The sequence below is a fragment of the Malaclemys terrapin genome, chromosome 11, assembly GCF_027887155.1.
Source record: "Malaclemys terrapin pileata isolate rMalTer1 chromosome 11, rMalTer1.hap1, whole genome shotgun sequence".
NCBI classification, from domain to species: domain Eukaryota; kingdom Metazoa; phylum Chordata; order Testudines; family Emydidae; genus Malaclemys; species Malaclemys terrapin.
The window spans coordinates 16,877,306-16,897,243 of NC_071515.1; positions in this window are offsets into that span (position 1 = coordinate 16,877,306).

Genomic DNA, 19,938 nt, shown 5'->3' on the forward strand with positions numbered 1-19,938 from the left:
CATGTAGCTCCATTGGATTCACTGGAGCTATGGGGCTCTGAGCCCCAGATTCACACAAGTATTTAGGTGCCTAACTCCTATTGCTTTCAGTGGGAGTTGGGCACCTAAATATTTTTGAGGATCTGGGCCTAAGAACATAACGCTCCTATTTCCCTACCATTTAGTTCAGTGTTCCACTGTGACAGGGTGGTCTGTCTCTTTATTAAAAAAAAAAATTGTTCGAGGAGCTTAAAACATAGGTACAGTGAATTATCAAATGAGTAATCACCTCAGGCAGAGGGAGCTATAGTTCAGTGATTTGTGCATTGGCCTACTAAACCCAGGGTCATAAGTTCAATCCTTGAAGGGGCCATTTATGGATCTGGGGCAAAAATTGGGCAGTGGTCCTACTTTGAGCAGGGGACTAGATGACCTCCTCAGGTCCCTTCCAACCCTGATATCCTGTAAAGGAGGATAAAAACAGACATTCAGCAGAAGCTCTGAAAAAGGAACCTTGCAATAATACTACCAGCATTTTGAATGGTCTTTTATCATGAGTTATGGTAATTTACTATTGATAGGGAATCTTGCTTTAGTTCTTTTCCCCATTGTGGGGAAGAAAATAAACTTCATTTTCACCCTGACTGATCTGGAGAATCCTTATCTTGAAATAAGCCAAAGCAGTTGCTGGCTCAGAGGTACTTGCCAGCCTGTGCAATAGAAGATTTACTACATTGGCTGTGTGGTTAAGATAGCTGCTCAGATAGGGAGTTTGAAGGGTGTCACTTTGTAAGCAATTGCAAATCCACAAATAATGTCTTTAGTCTAAAGTTACAAGGTAAGTCCTCCAGGTACCTCATCCGCTGGTTTATCTTAAGTGGCTGTGTATTTACACTTAAAAATAAATGCTTTAATGGGGAGAATTAGATGGCTGGGTGGGTAAAAAGACCCTGTGGCAGGGCAGTTACCCCACTCTGGTGGAGGAAGGCTGGGCTGATTGGGGAAGCAGCCACAGCTGGGGCCAAGCCCCAATCAGCCCACACCTGGCCCTGTTATAAGGGCTCAGGGAGGAGCTGGGTTGGTGTCTCTCTAGCTGTGGAGAGAGAGAAGGCTCTAGCTGCCTGGGACTAGGGTACCTGGCGCTGAGTACTGCTGGGGCAAAGGGCAAGAGGTGCGCCAGCCTGGCAACTCCCCAGGCTGAGGCCTTGATAAAGGCCTATGTGGGCACTGGGGCTGGGAGGTTCAGCCCAGGGTTAGGCAGAGGCAGCTGGGCCAAACTCCTTGCCAATGATGAGTGGCCATGACAGACTGCAGTCTGCCCCAGTGAGCGGGGGCTAGATGATGACTGGTAGTAGCCACTGAGGCAAGGTGGGTGTAGAGGTAGGGGGTTCCCCTGGGAGGGGAGACCCAGAGTGTGGGGTACTGCTGGGGCAGAACCCTGAGGTAAAGGGCACCAGTGTCCAGGAGGGACATGGGGCCTGAGGCAGGTGAGACACTGGCCACCAGGAGCTAATTCCCAGGATGTCCAGCAGGTGGTGCCACACTGGTGAGTTTTCAATCTGCTATGGACCCCAATCATTTTACAGCTTCATTCTTACCCATGAACATTGAGGACCTGATTTTCAGCTCACTCAATGGCTTGTGCATAATATGTAGCTTCATTTGTTTCAGTGAAGTGGGTCCTTATTTATGCCTAGAAGAAGAATCAATGTTTTTCTTCCAGTATATCTAGTGAACTAGCAATAGTATTAAAAGTTATTGATTGGCTCACAACAAGCTTCTTTCCTATGGACTCAATCCTGCTGCTAAGCATTTTCATGAGGTCCTCAGCACCCTCAACTGCTACCAAAGCCAGTGGCAATTGAGGGTGCTGAGCATCTCATAAGAGGGCTAGGCCCGGCAGGCGTGAGCCCGATACCAGTGTCTGTACACGACCTCCCACTCTCTCTTCCAGCCTAATGAACCTGTCAGGATGACTGTCCTTTCTCTCCCTATTTCTTTGTTTGTTGTTAAAATATCAGCTAACCTATAATGCATGTCTTCCGTTTATGGACTGATGATGTAATCAATAGTCTGATGACCTGGTAAAGGTCAGGGAAATTAGCCTAGCTAACCAGGAGCATAGATCCCTTACCACATCAGATGTAGAGTTGATTGATTAAATTTACAATGGAACAACATTCCACTGACAAATGCAGTTTCATCTCAATCAAAATGGTTTGCAGCAACATGTCAACTGTGATGAAATTTTCAATGGGAAAATGTCAATGTGGTTCATTTCATCTTTCTTGTTTCATTTCAATAATGTCTGTTTTATTCTGATAAGGTCAAATGTTTCTTTTTGGCTGTTGGTTTTATGTTGACTTTTTTAATATGAAAATGTACATATATAGTATGTCTAAATAAAATAAACATTATTGAATGAAACACTTTTTTTTTTAACCTTAATTGCAACAAAACATTTTGACCTCATTAAAATTAAATAACTTGACACTATCAAAATATTCCTTCCCTGGGAAACTTTGAAACTCTTGCTTTTCATTCTGTTTCAGAACAGCTTGCTTTTTGTAATTTCACAATTTCCCATGGGACAGAAATTCCAGTTTCTGACCAGCTCTAATCGGGAGCATACAATCCTGGGAATTGTGTCGGGCCAGATTCTGTCTACTGCAGTACACCATGTAGGAACTGTGCATTTGGATGTAAGCTTTTGGGTTGGTGCAGAAACCATTGCCCTGCATCCTCATCCCCTTTAGGGGTGGATCACATTGAGTATGTCTTAAGGAGGAGTAACCTTTGTTTTCCACTGAACACACAACACTTCCTCTGCTGCAGAAGGGTTAGGGAGAAAGATAACTCCTTATATGTGTAACCCACACAGCTCCTGGCTGTGGTGTTCTGTACGATCTAGTGGCACTGAGACCACTTAGAGGGAGAAAGAGAGAAATAGCTAACAGCCATATGGCTTTATGCAGTAGAGGCTCGTGTATTTAGTTCCAGAGATCCCAGGTTTGATCCTGCCTGCTGCTGACTGGGGTCTGTTGGTATTACAAGTGGGGGCTCAGCCGGGATATCAACTGGGAAGTCTCTGAAGCTTGGTATGCGCTTCCTCAGCTAGGGATAGTATGTAACCTACACACCTCCTGGGTGTGGGGTTCTGTCTAGGGGGAAGAGGGGGAGAGACAGTTAATTCTGTAGAGCAGATTTTTATAACAGCCATGTGGCTTTTAGCTCATGCACTAAGCTTCAAAGGTCCCAGGTTCGATCCCACCCGCTGACAACTAGGGTCTGTCTGTGTACTGGGAAGGTGCATCTGTAACACCAAGACCATATTACCCCTACTCCTTAATAGGTTAATAAAACACATTCTACAGGTACTGGAGAAATGAATTAAGACACTGTTTTAGACTCATAGACTTTAAGGTCAGAAGGGACCATTATGATCATCTAGTCTGACCTCCCGCATGATGCAGGCCACAAAGCCGTCCCAACCCTTTCCCTTGACTCTGCTGTTGAAGTCCCCAAATCCTGTGGTTTAGAGACTTCAAAATAGCATCCTCTAGTTCTGTAATCCCTGGACCAGGGGTCAGCAACGTTTGGCACATGGCTTGCCAGGGTAAGCACCCTAGTGGGCTGGGCTAGTTTATTTACCTGCTGACGTGGCAGGTTCGGCCGATCGCCACCCCCACTGGCCGCGGTTTGCCATCCCGGGCCAATGGGGGCGGCGAGAAGCGGCGCGGGCGAGGGATGTGCTGGCCGCGGCTTCCCGCTGCCCCTATTGGCCTGGGACAGTGAACCGCGGCCAGTGGGGGTGTGATTGGCCGAACCTGCCACGTCAGCAGGTAAATAAACTGGCCCGCTAGGGTGCTTACCCTGGTGAGCCGCGTGCCAAACGTTGCCAACCCCTGCCCTGGACCATGCTGTATTAGAGCTCCATGAATGTAGGTGCCTGAAATTGCTTTTGAGATGTAGTAATAACTGTGCCCAGACAGATGTTTTTAATACTATTCTAGAGTTTTGCTTTGTCAACTTTACCCTCAGATGTCATATGGAAAAAGGGGCCAGGTTAGTAATATCAGCAATAGAACTTGTCTGTCTGCTTTAATATTGGAATAAAAAGGGAGCTTAAAGTTGTAACTCTTGAAAATGGAGCTTCCCACCCCACACCTTTTCAGGAATATGAAACCAGTTCTCTCTCTGCACCCTTGGCTAATCCTTCGTGCCCATGACCCATACTGGAGAAATGGTGTCAATATTTCCCCTCCTTTTGCACATGCTTGGAGCAGTGAAATAAGTAGTGATGCCTTGTAGAAATGTCGGTCAGATACCAAATTATGGTTCTGACTGACCTCCACAGCATACGTCCACCAGAACCTTGGGGCCAGCTGTTGGCATGCTGCGAAGATGATTTTCCAGGTACCATCTCTGTTCAATTTTTGTAGAAGCATAGTAGAGCAAACTATGTGCAATCTGTGGTTTAAATGCTGACTGGGTGTATATAAACTAGCAGGTGACTTCCACTGTACAAGGGAATAGGTCGATGTTTGTGCACTGCTAGCAGTGGTGTATACACCCCAATATCTTGGGGAAACACTGCCTCTTCAGTGCATAATGCTGCTGCACATAACCTTGGTCTTATATGTATCACTTTTTCAAATGACTGCAAAAGCTGGAAAGGCTATTGCTGCTATTGACCCTTAGTGAATGACTTGCCTTTTAAACAACTTCAAAAGTTATAAGAATGAAATTCCAAATAAGATTAAGACATGACCTATCATAGGCTCACAAAATCTGCTTTTCAGCCAGACCCAAATATCTTGCAGATTGATTTTCATGTTTAAAGAATATTGACTTAAAAAAAAAAAAGCAAACTGTCAAATATTCAGTGGTGCATGCAATGAAATAAATGGGTCTATCATAAAAGGTAAAAGAAGCAATTACTACAGTCAGTAAAGAAAATTGTGTATAACTCAAAATCTGAACCACTTTGATCACATAAGTTTCTAAGAGATCAAATGTAACTTTGCATTGTTGCAATTATAACATTTTCTTATGTTTACACTGGCACATCTGATGCTGGAAAAACTAAACAAGTAAATTCAAACTTAGAGGAGTAACAACTTCTCCCATTAGGCCTGATTGACCTTAAATATGGGAAGATATAAATTAATTGATCCTTATAGCAAATAATTCCTTTTTTTAAGTCTGTGTTTGGGACTAAGCTATGAAACTTAAAACTAAACTAAAGCACAGACAAGCACTACAAAAAATTACTGTGCAGGAAAATAAGCCTAGTTTAGGTGCTGACCCAGCTAACACTTAAGTAGGAGAAGAACTTCACATATGTGAGTAATCTTGCTCAACTCAATGAGGGGTATTTTCAGAAGTGCCCAGGTGACCTACATAGATCCCATAGAAAGGTCTGATTAACAATGAAAGTCAATGGAAGTTGTGCTTCTAAGGGCTGGTCCACACCAACCCCCCAGATCGAACTAAGATACGCAACTTTAGCTGCATGAATAACGTAGCTGAAGTCGAAGTATCTTGGTTCAAACTACAAGGTACTTGCCGCGGGTCCACATGCAGCAGGCAGGCTCCCCCGTCGACTCCGCGTACTCCTCTCACAGAGCAGGAGTACCAGTGTGGACGGCGAGCACTTCTGGGATCGATTTATCGCGTCTAGACAATACGCGATAAATCGATCCCAGAAGATCGATTGCTTACCGCCAAACCTGGAGTTAAGTATAGACATACTCTGTCACTTAATTACTCTTGAAAATACCACCTAAAAGGACTAGTACAGGATGTAAAGTTGTTCATGTTGTGAGTACTGGCAAGATCAGGGCCTTAGTTGCTTCTATTGAAATGGAAGCTTTGTTAATGCTCCAACATCTGGATGAGTAGATGAAAACAACATAAGCTTTTTAGGGCAGGGATCATCTTTGTTTTGTGTCTGTAATAGCACCTAACACAACTGAGTCCTTGATCGCGATTGGGGCTCCTAGGCACTTCCCCACAATACAAATAATATCTAAAAAGCAACAGAGTCCTGTGGCACCTAATGGAAATTATATGCATCTGACGAAGTGGATATTCACCCATGAAAGCTTATGCTCCAATACATCTGTTAGTCTTAAAGGTGCCACAGGACTCTGTTGCTTTTTTCAGATCCAGACTAACATGGCTACCCCTCTGATACTTGAATAATATCCAAAGAATTTTTCAGCAAGCAGATATTGAATTAGAAATCTTCCTCTCCTTCCATTTTAAGAAAACCTGATTCTAATGGCTGATTTTGGTATAATTTGCAAAGAGCTTGATATTCTGATACAGAGAGAGAATATCAGTCATGGGTCCTAGACCTGTCCATCTCAGACCATTCAGTTTCCAGTTCAATGCCGTTTGTATGTGTAATCCTGAAATTCTTTTCAAGCAATTCCGTTTGGTTTTCAATTCCAGTAACCTTGGTATAAATTAAATCCAATTGGTCATTGAATACATCAAATCTACTTTCGAGTACCCAGCATTGCTGAGAATTGAAACTGTAGTGTCCATTTCCTCCGAATCCATTACTACAACATCAGCTAACTGAATGGCTTCTAATTGCAATTGAAATTGCAACCAGACTAAGGCTTGGATCTGGACTTGAGGGGCATCTAGGGTGACCAGACAGCAAATGTGAAAAATTGGGACGGGGATGGGGCGTAATAGGAGCCTATATAAGAAAGAGACCAAAAAATCAGGACTGTCCCTATAAAATCGGGACATACGGTCACCTTAGGGGCATCTCTTTGTGATATCTATAGACCCTCAAGAACCACTAATTACAGACTTGTCCACAGGAGGAGGTCAACTCATAGCTCCAGCCAAGGAATAGGGGGAGCTGTGAAAGTATTCCATTTATCCAAGCCATGGATGAGGTGAGAGTCATGCATTTCCCTGCTCCATATTATTTTAACCCTTGCTTATCCATAGATACCACACTTTCTTTCTTCTGCTTTATTTTGGAAGACATTCAGAATACAAAGAAAGCAGGAGATAATTCCTCCTTATGGCACAATATAAGAAGCTAGATGGGTGGGGTGGGGAAGAAAACCTCTCCGAGTCCTAGGATTCGCTGTAGTGAGACATCATCCCAAAAATCTATCCTGGTGGGGGGAGAGCAGATCCTGGTGGTGAAGTCCCAGATATCCTTTCCACAGCAGCCTTGTCTTGTTGTTTTAACTTGTGAAGGCCAAAACTATAACAGGGTTCAAAAAAGAACTGAATAAGTTCATAAAGAACAGGTCCATCAATGGCTATTAGCCAGGATGCTCACAGATGTCATCTCATGCTCTGTGTGTCCCTAGCCTCTGACTGCCGGAAGCTGGGAGTGGACAATGGGATGGATCATTCAATTGCCTGTTCCATCCACTCGCTCTGAAGCATCTGGCATTGGCCGCTGTTGGAATACAGGATACTGGGCTAAGTGTGGCCGTTCTTATGTTCTAACTAAACATAATTTGAACTTTAGCTGTGATGTAAACTTTGGAAGTTGGGAAAGGGAGAATTATTGCATTTGTGCCAGCAGGAAAATACCAACTATTCTGGTATAGAAACAGTGAAAGATTAAGTATGGCAAAACATACTACAGGGGGATGACTTGTAATGTACTCTAATCTGGAAATTGTCCTAACTACATTCACATGAACTAGGTACCCTTTTAGAGCACACCAGCAGGATCTACAGGGAGCAATTAAAGCTCTTACTTGTTGCACTCTACCACTTACACCCCTGTAATATGCTGTGCCACGCTAGCCCTTCATTTTCATTTACACAAGGGATAATACACCGTAGTATGATATGCAGCTAGAGAAGTTACTGTGACTGTTTCACTCTTGCATATCTAACTTCCTTGGACAAGACTCTCCTTTCTGGACCTTGATTTGTCCTGAATCACATTTGGCTTGGGGTTTTTTCTGACTGTCCAACAGCTACTCCCTAAACGAGTCCTTCAGTCATGTCCATTTTCCCCACACCCTCTCTAGCTCCTGCTCTTCACTCCCCCTTCATCTTTCTTGTATCGGCTTTATCGTGCCCATGCAGTCTCCTGCTTCCCAGAGGGTTGCTGCTGGTCTGCCACACAGCAATCACAATGCACAGCTTTCCAGTCGTCCAGTTTGGAACTACACATCCTGTTTTAACTTTTCCTTAAACAAGACTCTCGGTTTAGTTTTGTTTTAAAACACGTAATTAGGCTATGCATGGTATATGACTGTATTGCATTCTTTATGAAGAAATACCAGTGTTAAGATGGCTTCCTCCTTTCTCCACCATATGTCAGCACCTTTAAAATGCAAAAGATTGATCCCACAGAGGGAAAGATAGGGGATTGTGCTGGCCAGGACAGGGAGCTCTGGAAAACATAACTGTTTCTGTTTGGCTCATTTTTGGAGTCGGCCGCATGGATGGAATGCAGCCAGTGCCTTTTGCTTAGCTTGAATCACCCTGGAGAGCGAGCATTATTTTGTGTGTTAAACCTGATCTTCCCGTGATCTCGCCAGCCCTAGCTCTGCCATGTGGGTGTTGTATGTATTTTTGCATTAGAATTCCAAAAGGTATCCCAAGTCCTGCCAATCAAGTAATTTTTAAACTAGTGCATGGTCTATCCAGATTCTCTTCAACCATACAGATTTTTTTTTCTCTCTCGGCCCAAATGTAGGTAAAGCTTCCAGTACAATTGATACATGATAAAGCTTCCATTTCTTTGTTGAATGGGGTTTGAAAGAGACAAATAGTATACCTACTCTAATAAATCTCCGTGCGTCTCCCAGCGCTGGCTTAGACTGCAAAATCCTGTAGCTCTGCACCCTGCTAAAGTAGCAAGTTGTTTTATCTCTAATGATGTAACTATCTCATTAGTCATTGAAGTGCCTTTCTACTGTGTTAATTATTCAGCATGAAGTATTTGTAGTCTCCATAAACTGCTAAAGGTCAGCAGGGTGACTCCCTCAACACAGGAGCCAATTAACCAGTTAAATATAACACAATAGCTATTGCATGTTCAAATAGACAGATTTATTTTTTTTAAAACAATATGCTGAGACTCTGACATGTGTCAGATGCATCCAGTTGCAAATAGCTCAGATGACATGTTCTTGGAAGTAGCTTTTTAATGAGAAATAACCTCTGTTCCAGCATCTATTAGCAATCAGAAAAGGAAAACCACTATTTGGAAACCTTCAACTCAAATGTTTTAATTTCCATTGGAAAGGAGTGTGGTCTGTGGGAATGTGAGCCAGGAAGGGAGGCCCAACCCAGAGTTTGAGAACAGCTGCACTAGAGGATTCCTATATGCAGGGAGACTCCCTCACTTGCCTGTTAGGAGGGCTGCAAAGTCTGTTTTGTGCTACTGGATTGGTGCAAAGCAACTTTAGCTTCCAGCTGGCTCCATTCACAAGCAACCAGCGCAGTCTATAGAGGTAATGTATTCTCAGCAAGAAGCTACGTTGAAGTAGGAAGCTACATTCTGCAGTAACTTCAGCTTCCAGTTGGTCTTATGGTTTAGCCCCATGCAGCAAGCATTACAGCAATCTAATGTCAAAGTGAAAAAGCTATGGATGCCACTTGTATCAAGGTTCACACCCACAAGAAAGTCACACTCCTCTCATCAGGCACAGGGTGACAGCTTCTTCCTGAGCAATCTGCAATGACCAAGGAGGTGAGGAGACCCTGCAAAGGGCACCTCTGAGTGACAAGCAGGCGGCACACTGCTTCAGTCTGGCTTGCTGAGATCGGTTCAGTGTGATACTTAAGCACAAATGTACCTTGAAGCACGCGAGTTCTCCTGTTGCCTTCATTACTTTGAGTTACACTCAGGCTTAAGTACCTTGCTGAATTATGGCCATAATCTCAGCCATCTTGTCCAGTTATTGCCCCCCAAACCTAAAACCGTTACCTTGGTTTTCTCAGGGTTGAGCCTCCACCAACTAGCCCTTATTCAAGCTCCGTTTTCATCCCAGTGCCTCAAAGGAGATGGTGATGTAGAGTTAGATATTGAAGGCACCTTAGATCATGCTTCCTCACTAACCGTCCTAACCAACCTCTTCTACACTTTGACCAGAGTAATGAAAAGATAGAATCCTATGCTGCCCTCCACGACTGAACTCTGTGCATAAGAGGTCTTCTCTCTCCTCCCCCCTCCCCAACAACCCTCTCACTGAAGTTAAATGAGTACACAAGAGAGGAATCCACTTCCAGTATAAACTAGGATACATGGCATACAGACAAATGGATGATTTACAATGCATGTTTTGTAAATATCTCTGGCTTTGACAGTCAGTGTCAGGTAGGGTTACACAAATCTCAGACTTGTTGTCTAGTGCAATTAAGAAGCTATGTAGCTTCCTGGTTTAGAGATGTTTCACCTCCAGTGTTTGAAGCAGGGTCTCTAGCTTGTTTTTATCCATTTGCAGCGCTAGCGTCTGAGTGACTCATGAGTCACGCACCATCAAAGAGGAGAAGGCAGGCAGTCTATTTCTGTTAGGGTTTTTAAGTTTCTGAATTGGTTTTATTTCTTCATTCCATTTGTATCGTTCCCTACTGAACAACCTCAAAGGCACATCTACAGTAAAAACGTCTACACTCAATGCCAGTCAAACAATTCAAGCAGTTACTAACAAAACTCCCCTATCCACCAAAAAGCAACCCATATAACCTCAAACAACCCCTTCAGATAGATCAAATCACCTAATGAAAATCCTTAATGTTAGGTGCATGCTTACTTCCCTAGACTTTCAAGTCAAAAGGGACTATTTGTGTGCTTAAAATTATTCCGGTGTTATGAATTTTGCTGGACAGGAGTCTTGATAAATAGTTAAGCCTAGTGACATATTATGAAGGTCAACAGGCTCAGTGGGACCAAAAAAAATCCAGATTTGAGGGGGCCCTTGCACCAGTTTTCAAGTGGTTTGACTTAGAGAAGAGGTGCACAGAAACCCAAATTACAGCCTTCTCTGTAGAAGCCAGTTCTGTCTATGAAACACCAGTGCTCAATGCTTCATGGAAGAAACATCACTAAATAAACAAGCAACGAAGTTCTGCTCTAGCTGAATTTTGAGTCGTCTTCAAGAGTCATGCATGTAGAGTGCATTGCAGTAATCCAGTCTGGAGGTGACCAAGGTACGAATAACTGTGGCAAAGCGAACAGTCAAAAAGCAATTATTAAAAAATGGTGCTCTTGAACATCATTGCTCTTTGTATATCCTGAAGCAACTGACAAGCCAACAAGAGCTCCAGTTTGCAAACTTAAGTTTAAAAAAAAAAAAAAAGCAAATCCCCTCAATTGGGGGTGGAGGAGTAAGCAATTATCACTGCTTTACAGCCAAAATGCTTCTGAAATAAATGTAGTCGAACTTTACTAATTCTGGGTCACTGAGAACGAAAATGATGCTTAAAATTGTTGATTGGCTCTAGTTTTCAAGATATGCTATTGGGTCAGTATATACGACCCTTGACTTGGGAATGGCGGAGGATAAGTGAGTTATAAAGGGAAGGGATCTCTATTTAAACCAGAAATGACTAAAATACATCTTTGACTGGATCTATGAATAAATCTATGACTGGGTTTGGACAGTACTTGCTTTTTAGGCAAAACAATGAATGATGCAATCTGAAGCTGGTATTGCGTCATACATGATATGAATTGCATCATGTTATTCCTAGAAGTCATGGATGATGCAATCATAACGAAGCTTACATCACTCTGCTGAACAAATTGCCCTATATCAGCTCTAGAAACCATACAGTGTTGTGCTCTCTTATTTGTCAGTGTTTGATTTTGCAAAGGGACACATTTCTGTTTAGCCAAAGTGAGCAGAGATGCCTCGTACTTGTGTGAACAGTGCAGATAACTTCTGCTATGTTTGTGGTGAAGTGACTTTTGCATCACAAAAGTGCAGTATAACCACTATGGTTAAGAGAGCCTATCACCTTTATTTTGACTGCAAAATTGGAGATCAGGACAAGAGGTGGGCCCCACACATATGCTGCAACACTTGTGCAACAAATCTTCACCAGTGGTTGAACAGGAAAAGGAAATCTATGCCTTTTGCAGTGCCAATGATTTGGAGAGAGCCAACAGATCATACCAGCAATTACTTCAGCATGGTGCCTCCAGTTGGGAAAGATGTGTCAAAGAAGAAAAAGTGGACTGTGCATTATCCAAACATTCCATCAGCTATATGCCCAATACCCCACGGAGAAGGGCTGCCAGTTCCTGATGCACCAGAATCATTTTCACTTGAGTCAGATGAGGAAGAGGATGAAACTTCTGGTCCTGAACCATCAATGTCACAGGACCCACATTTTCTCCCATCCTCCTTCTCTGAACCACACCTCATAACACAAGGTGAACTGAATGACCTTGTCAGGGATTTGGAACTACCCAAGAGTAAGGCAGAGCTGTTGGGCTCCAGACTACAGCAGTGGAATCTCCTGGCAGGTGATGTTAGGGTTTCCATGTTAGAAACAGTAGCCAATCAGTTGTTTTAATTGTCATATTTGAATTCAGCACATCAAAATACATAATAAATAGCACATTTTATCTCTGAAGCGGACGACTTCTCAAATTGTAGACCAGTGTTGTTGTTGTTTGTCACTTTAAATTTCTTTTATTTTTAAAGCAGGTACTGAAAGAGCTTTGGTTCTCTTGGCTGGTTGCTAGGAAGCCTATTATCTGGCAGACGGTGGATAGACAGTAAAAGGCAAAGAGAATACTTTTGTTTGCCTTCTGAGAAGGACACCTACTGCAAGCTGGTATGAAAAGAGACCTCATGTTATCCAGAAGTGGACCTCTAAGTAGAGCTGGTTGGGTATTTTTCAATGAAATGAGCTTTTTTGCCCCAAAAAAGAGCTGATTTGTCAAAAATGAAATTGTTCACAAAACAGTGGGTTTCAGTGAATTCCCCAACTCAAAATAAGTTGACTTTCAGAATTGTCAATGTCCCATTTTGAAACTCGTGACATGAAAAGGTTTTTTGTTCTGAGATTTTTCATTTTTGAAATCTAACTTACTAAAAAAAAAGGCCAACATTAAAACTAAAGATTTCTAAATGCAATATTTTAATAGATACGAATGAAAAATGTTCACACTTTCAATTTGCGAAAACGTTCAACACTTCAACTTTTTGTCCTGATTTCAGGACAGGGAAATATTTCAAAATGTCCAAGCCATATTGGATGGAAAGCCATTTCCCATCCAGCTCTACACCTATTCTTGAGCTGTATGAGTTTGTGATACTGTCAGGGTTAACCATATGGGAACAAAGGTCCAATGGGACCTATATTGCTGTACAAGCTAGCCATGGAGGCTTGCATGTACTGGAACTGCATATGGCTAACTTCTATGGCAATAGAGATCCATTGATGTTTGTGACTATCCCTCGATTTTGCCACCAATTGCAAAATGGATCAGAAGAAACTGCTAATACCACGTCCAGCAGGTGAGGTGAGTTGCCAAGGAGAGAGAATCTGCAGGAGTGGTTCTTTATGGTTCCTCCTTTTTAACAGATGCTCAGTCCTATATCGAGTGTGGCCGTTCTTTTAATGACAAAGATCTACAATGACTAAAATGTTTTTACATCTTTAGGCTGAAAAGAGCATGCATAGCTGCAGCAACTTAGTTATTGCCAACCTAATAAAGAACTAGACTGGGTTCTAGCTGCTGGATATTGACTACTAACCTGCTGATTCTTTACAAAAGTGAAGGTTGGACTATGTATTGGATATAGGAATGTTACTGGATAGCCTAGAATCCTTTGCTATTTCTTAGCCCTCACCTGTTAAAGAAGACTTTTTTTTTCCTTATTATTGGACAATGACCTGGTTACAGTGATCTGAACCTCTGATTTTTTTTTTTTTTTTTTTTTAAGGCTGGTTTACTGTAACTCACTGTATTTGATATGGATCACATTCATTTTTGTATCTCATGAAGAATATATTAATCCACCTTTGTTAGCAAAACCACCCTGGTATTCTCTGCTTATTATATTGACAACCTGTAGAACACTGGGTAATACTGAAGATAATGATCTTCATCTGTAAGGCCCACCCTGGTGTTGCTCTAAGAGCATTTTACCTTTTGAGACCATGACCTCTCAACTATGATGTTCCAGAAGAATGATGACTTTATCAAGCACAAGAGACAAATGTAACTATGGAGTGTGGTGTTTTGGTTTTTTTTCAGTAGCTTGCCCAAACATGTTAAACTCCTTTTTAGCAGAGGTGAGAATGCTCAGTAACCTCACCATCTTCAGAACCAACTGTAAAATTTGTTACTTTGGCCTAACCTTAAAATGACAGCTAAGTAAAAGAAGATAGTAGAGGGATGAGAAACTTATATGCAGATTTCAAGCACCATTTTGGGAAGGAGGGAAACATCTAGGTCCACTACTTGGAATCTCTAGGCCACTTTTTGGAATCTTATTTTTCTTTGATGGGGCAGATCTTAAGACATTATGATAAGGACTTGTATAGATATCTGTCTCTGACATCGTTCAGCCGTTCTCCCATGCTGGACCGCATTTCAGCAAGGAATTTGAACATGTGAGAGGACTTCGGGAGGACTACTTGTGTGCTTAAGTACTTTACTCAGTGGATGTCTTTAATCCACAGATAAAAACATTTATTTCAGGAATTTGTATTGGCTATTCCTGTCATTAAACTGCTCTTCCATTAATGACCTTACTGTCCCTGATCCTATTTTTCATAAGTTCATAGGACTGGAAGGGACCTTGAGAGGTCATCTGGTCCAGTCCTTTGCACTCATGGCATCTAGACCATCCCTGACAGGTGTTTGTCTAACCTGCTCTTAAAAATCTCTAATGATGGACATTCCACAATCTCCCTAGGCAATTGATAACCCTGACAGTTAAGAAGTTTTTCCTAATGTCCAACCTAAATCCTCCTTGCTGCTATTTAAGCCCATTGCTGCTTGTCCTATCCTCAGAGGTTAAGGGGTTCAATTTTTCTCCCTCCTCCTTGTAACAACCTTTTATGTACTTGAAAACTGTTATGTCCCCTCTGTCTTCTCTTCCCCAGACTAACCAAAGCCATTTTTTTCCATCTTCCTTCATAAGTCATGTTTTTTAGACCTGTAATCATTTTTGTTGCTCTTCTCTGGATTTTTCTCCAATTTGCTCACATCTTTCCTGAAATGTGGCACCCAGAACTGTACACAATACTACACTTGAGGCCTAATCAGCAAGGAGTACAGTGGAAGAATTGCTTATAACACTCCTGCTAATACATTCCAGAATATTTGCTATTTTTGCAATAGTGTTACACTGCTGACTCATATTTAGCTTGTGAGTCGCTCTAGCCCCCAGATTCATTTCTGCAGTACTCCTTCCTAGGCAGTCATTTCCCATTTTGTATGTGTGCAACTGATTGTTCCTTCCTAAGTGGAGTACTTTGCATCTGTCCTTCTTGAATTTCATCCTATTTACTTCAGATCATTTCTCCAGTTTGTCCAGCTCATTTTGAATTTTAATCTATCCTCCAAAGCATTTGCAGCCCCTCTCATCTTGGTATCATCAGCAAACTTTATATGTGTACTCTCTATGCTGTTATCTAAATCATTGATAAAGATATTGAACAGAACCAGACCTTGAACAGATCCTGCAGGACCTCACTCAATATGCCTCTTTGTGTATTGTACTCTTAAGAACCAAGCTTTTTATTAAATCTTATCACTTTTCCATATAAATTCCATTATTTGTGTGGTGGTCCCCTATATTTCTATTAATATGGTTCTAATTTAGAAAGGGAAGAGCTGAATTGCTAGGTTCTTTCTGAATGGGGAGAAAGAAAGGTCTTTGTCAGCATTCTGACCTGCAAATACATCATATCTGCGTGTCTCTAAAACGCCTGTTCCTTTCTATGGAAGCGAGTGCAGGCCCCAAATGTAAATAAAGGAATGAGAATCACCTTTTTTTTTTTTTTCTGTATAAATTAATCAGAATTTCAACGGGGATATTATATGCTGCTTTACATACAGGCATCAAAAGCGCTATCATTTCTTTTCCCAATAATGACTGACAATGGGAATTAAATACTATTCCAACCAAGAACTGACCCATGCCAACATGTTACTCAATGCCACAGCTGCTAGGAATGAATTGGTTGGATGACCTTCTAAAAAATAAATTGCAGTCTGTGGCCTCAAAGGAAACAATGAAAATTACAGGGAAAGATGAAGCGCAAACAGCACATCTAAGCTGAGATCAGCTCAGCTTTGACTTAAAAAACATTTTGCCATGTACATGTTATCTTTCCCTAGGTACATCTGTGACAGATCAGTATGTTTCTATCCATCTGCAAACTTTGTTCTATTTTGATTGGTTTGTAAACTGTACTGTACCCTTTGCAACGTAGCCTGCATCTTGTCCTGGGACAGCCAGGAGAATTCCTGGCACCTTGCAAAGGGGTGAACAATGGGAAAACTATCTAGAGTCTCTAGCCTTGATGGTCCTCCATTCAAATGAAGCCACCTTAGGAAAATAAGCTGGCTAGTTTTTCCCAGTTTGGACTTAAGATAAACTAATCCCCCTGACAGGAGTTTGATGGTGCTCAGGAAGTCACCTCATACAGGAAGACAGAACTCTATATAAGGGCCAGATCGTCTCAGGCCTGGGGGGGGGGGTCTCTCACTGACTGACCATCTGCTGGCAGCAGGCAGAGCGGGGTGCCAGAGAGTCCCAGGACCCTAAAAGGACACAAATGACTCACCAAGTAGGAAGGACACTGGAGAGTAGGTTCAGAGTTCAGAAATCTGTTACTTGCATTAATTGTGTCTCAGGCCCCAAACAAGTAAACCAGAATGTCCATGCACATGGAGCTCTGGGGTGGGTGTGCTTAAATGATTGGGCAAACTTGGGGATGGAGGTCAGCACTGGGTCCTGTATTCCAAAAAGAGGTACTAGACAGGGGGTCAGTACCCTGGGAGTGTGCCGGAGAGGTCAGACTTAGACTGTCTGGACACTGCTCAGATCCTGTAGGCTTGGAAGCACACAGGAACCAAAGGTTGGGTCCAGTACAGCAGCCTGGTGTTTGACCACAAGGGGGAACTCTGGCAAGCCTGTAACAACATCACACCCAGCAGCCCCTTGCAGGATTCAGCCCTTCCTCAATGGCAGACTGCATCTTGTGTGCACTTTCCTTCCTGAGTCGATTGCAGCCTTTTCCCACGTTCTTTCCTTACCTTGAGCATCATCCATAATATGTTCCCACTTCATGTGGCCTTTTTCATCTGCAGAGCACCTGCTATCTGACAGACCTACCTTCCCTTGAGAGAACAGCTGGTGATGATTGTAAACTGGTGACCAGCTTTTTGTTCTGTTTGTACAGCACCTTGCACAATGGGGTCCTGGTCCATGGCTGGGGCGCCTAAGTACTATGATAATACCACTACTACTAATTGAAAGCTTCTGCCATCCGCATAGTGCTGAAGGGATCATTTTGTAGGACCCTCCTAGCTAATCCATACACATAGCACTAAAGCTGTACTTGAACTCTGCATGTGTGCTGAAATTGACCCCACTTCAATCCTAGTTTAAGGGCTTATGCGGGGCTTAAGTTTTGCAAGGGGAGAAATAGCCAGAGGTGGCTTGTAATGAATACTAACTTACTGAGAAGTAAGTACTGATCTACTGAAGATGGTTACCATTCAAAAGACATTTGCCAACTGATGCCACATAGTTAGTAGTGTGTTTCTATTTTAAGTGAAAGGGAAAGCAGCAGTACCTCGGATTCCATTGTATGGTAGCTGTTGGCAACACTTGACCTTTTAATGGTGACCACTGTAAAGCTGGAAGAGAACCGGGCTAGCAAATAAAACCCCAAATACCTTTCCAGGGCTGATACAGGTAGCTTTAATGTGACATGACATCTGTTCTCAGTGAAGTCTCAAATGGGACAACTCGCGTGTTTAAAGGTAAGCATGTGCTTAAGTGCTTCCTTGGATCAGGGCCAATGTGAGTACGTTGGGCAGAATGTGGCCCAGAGAGTGCTCCTTGGAGTACAGGCTACAGGACTAGTTTTTGTGTTTCCATATGGATGACACGAATTCCAGTAATCTCCTGCATCCTCTTGGGATGAGATGGACTGTTAGCTACCAGCATGCATTTTTGTTAATGAATTGCTTCTGGGACTTCTAGCCGTAACTTCATAAGTTATCCTACAAAATAAATTAATTTTCAGTGACTCTTCACAAATGCTTACAGAGCAAGCCCATTTTGTACAATGGAGAACCATCCACAGATATCATAAATATAGCTTTAGACCAGGGGTAGGCAACCTATGGCACGTGTGCTAAAGGCGGCACGTGAGCTGATTTTTCAGTGGCACTCACACTGCCTGGGTGCTGGCCACCGGTCCGGGGGGCTCTGCATTTTAATTTAATTTTAAATGAAGCTTCTTAAACATTTTAAAAACCTTATTTACTTTACATACAACAGTAGTTTAGTTCTATATTATAGACTTACAGAAAGAGACCTTCTAAAAACATTAAAATGTATTACTGGCACGTGAAACCTTAAATCAGAGTGAATAAATGAAGACTCGACACACCACTTCTGAAAGGTTGCTGACCCCTGCTTTAGACTATTAATCCAAAGGTGTAAACCAGAATAGTTGATGTGCCAAACAATGCATTTATAATGCAACTTATTTTTTGTAAAGTTGTGGGTATTGTTATGACAAAGGATTTTGCTGCCATCCAACTTACAAATTTGTTCATTGTCCCCTTAAACTTGCTAGAAGTAATCGTGTTAAATGGACAAAGAATCATATTACATTTCTTTTCCTTGGTTACTTAAAAAATTCTACAATTAAAAATTAGCTAAACTATGGTGTTTGCTTTTTCTTTGTTGCTTTTTCATTGTAATACTGTGCAGGAGACCATATTCTTATTTAATAAATAGAGTACTAAAATATAGTATAGCTACTTCTATCAAAATGCAATTTGGCATATAATGTTATCTTTATTTATGGTTGGCGGTATCTTACTCTGCCACTAGTTCCATTGATGTTAATGGAATGTCACCTGAAGCATAGTACTCTTTATTATGAATAAGGATATTGCTGTCAGGCCCTATTAAAAGTCACTTACCTTGGACAGTCAAACTAGATGCTTAAATTTTACATCCATGTTTTGGTTCTTTTGCACTACCATAGGGCTGGATCATGGCTTTATCGCAAGCTGTAACTAGGGTCTAGTGCAGGGGTAGGCAACCTATCGCACATATGCCAAAGGCAGCACGCAAGTTGATTTTCAGTGGCACTCACACTGTCCGGGTCCTGATCACCGGTCAGGGGGGCTCTGCATTTTAATTTAATTTTAAATGAAGCTTCTTAAACATTTTAAAAACCTTATTTACTTTACATACAACAATAGTTTAGTTATATAATTATAGACTTATAGAAAAAGACCTTCTAAAAACATTAAAATGTATGACTGGCATGCAAAACCTTAAATTAGAGTGAATAAATGAAGACTCAGCACACCGCTTCTGAAAGGTTGCCGACCCCTGGTCTAGTGTGTAGTTCTGATGCACTAGGAGCAGAGCAGGAAATAGACAATAATATTGTTCTTAAAACCCCAGCTCCTGGAATCATGAGATTACTTTTTTTTTTTTAAGTGTCTAGTTCTCCTGTGGAGAAAACATGACTCCAAAAGGCTCACATCAGCATTCCATTCTGTTTATTCTATTTCCTTATAAGGCAGTAATTAGTAGTAAGTAGTGGCTAATACATTTCTCCTCTTTGAAAGATCAGAGGTCATGTCCTCACTGGAGCAGTTCAGAGGCAACTTAGTTGCCCTAAATCTGGGGAGTCCTCTGCATGCTGAATTTTGTTGTTAATTATTAGTATTACAGATGTTTCCATTGTGCTAGGCACTGTATAAACACAGTAAGAAATGTT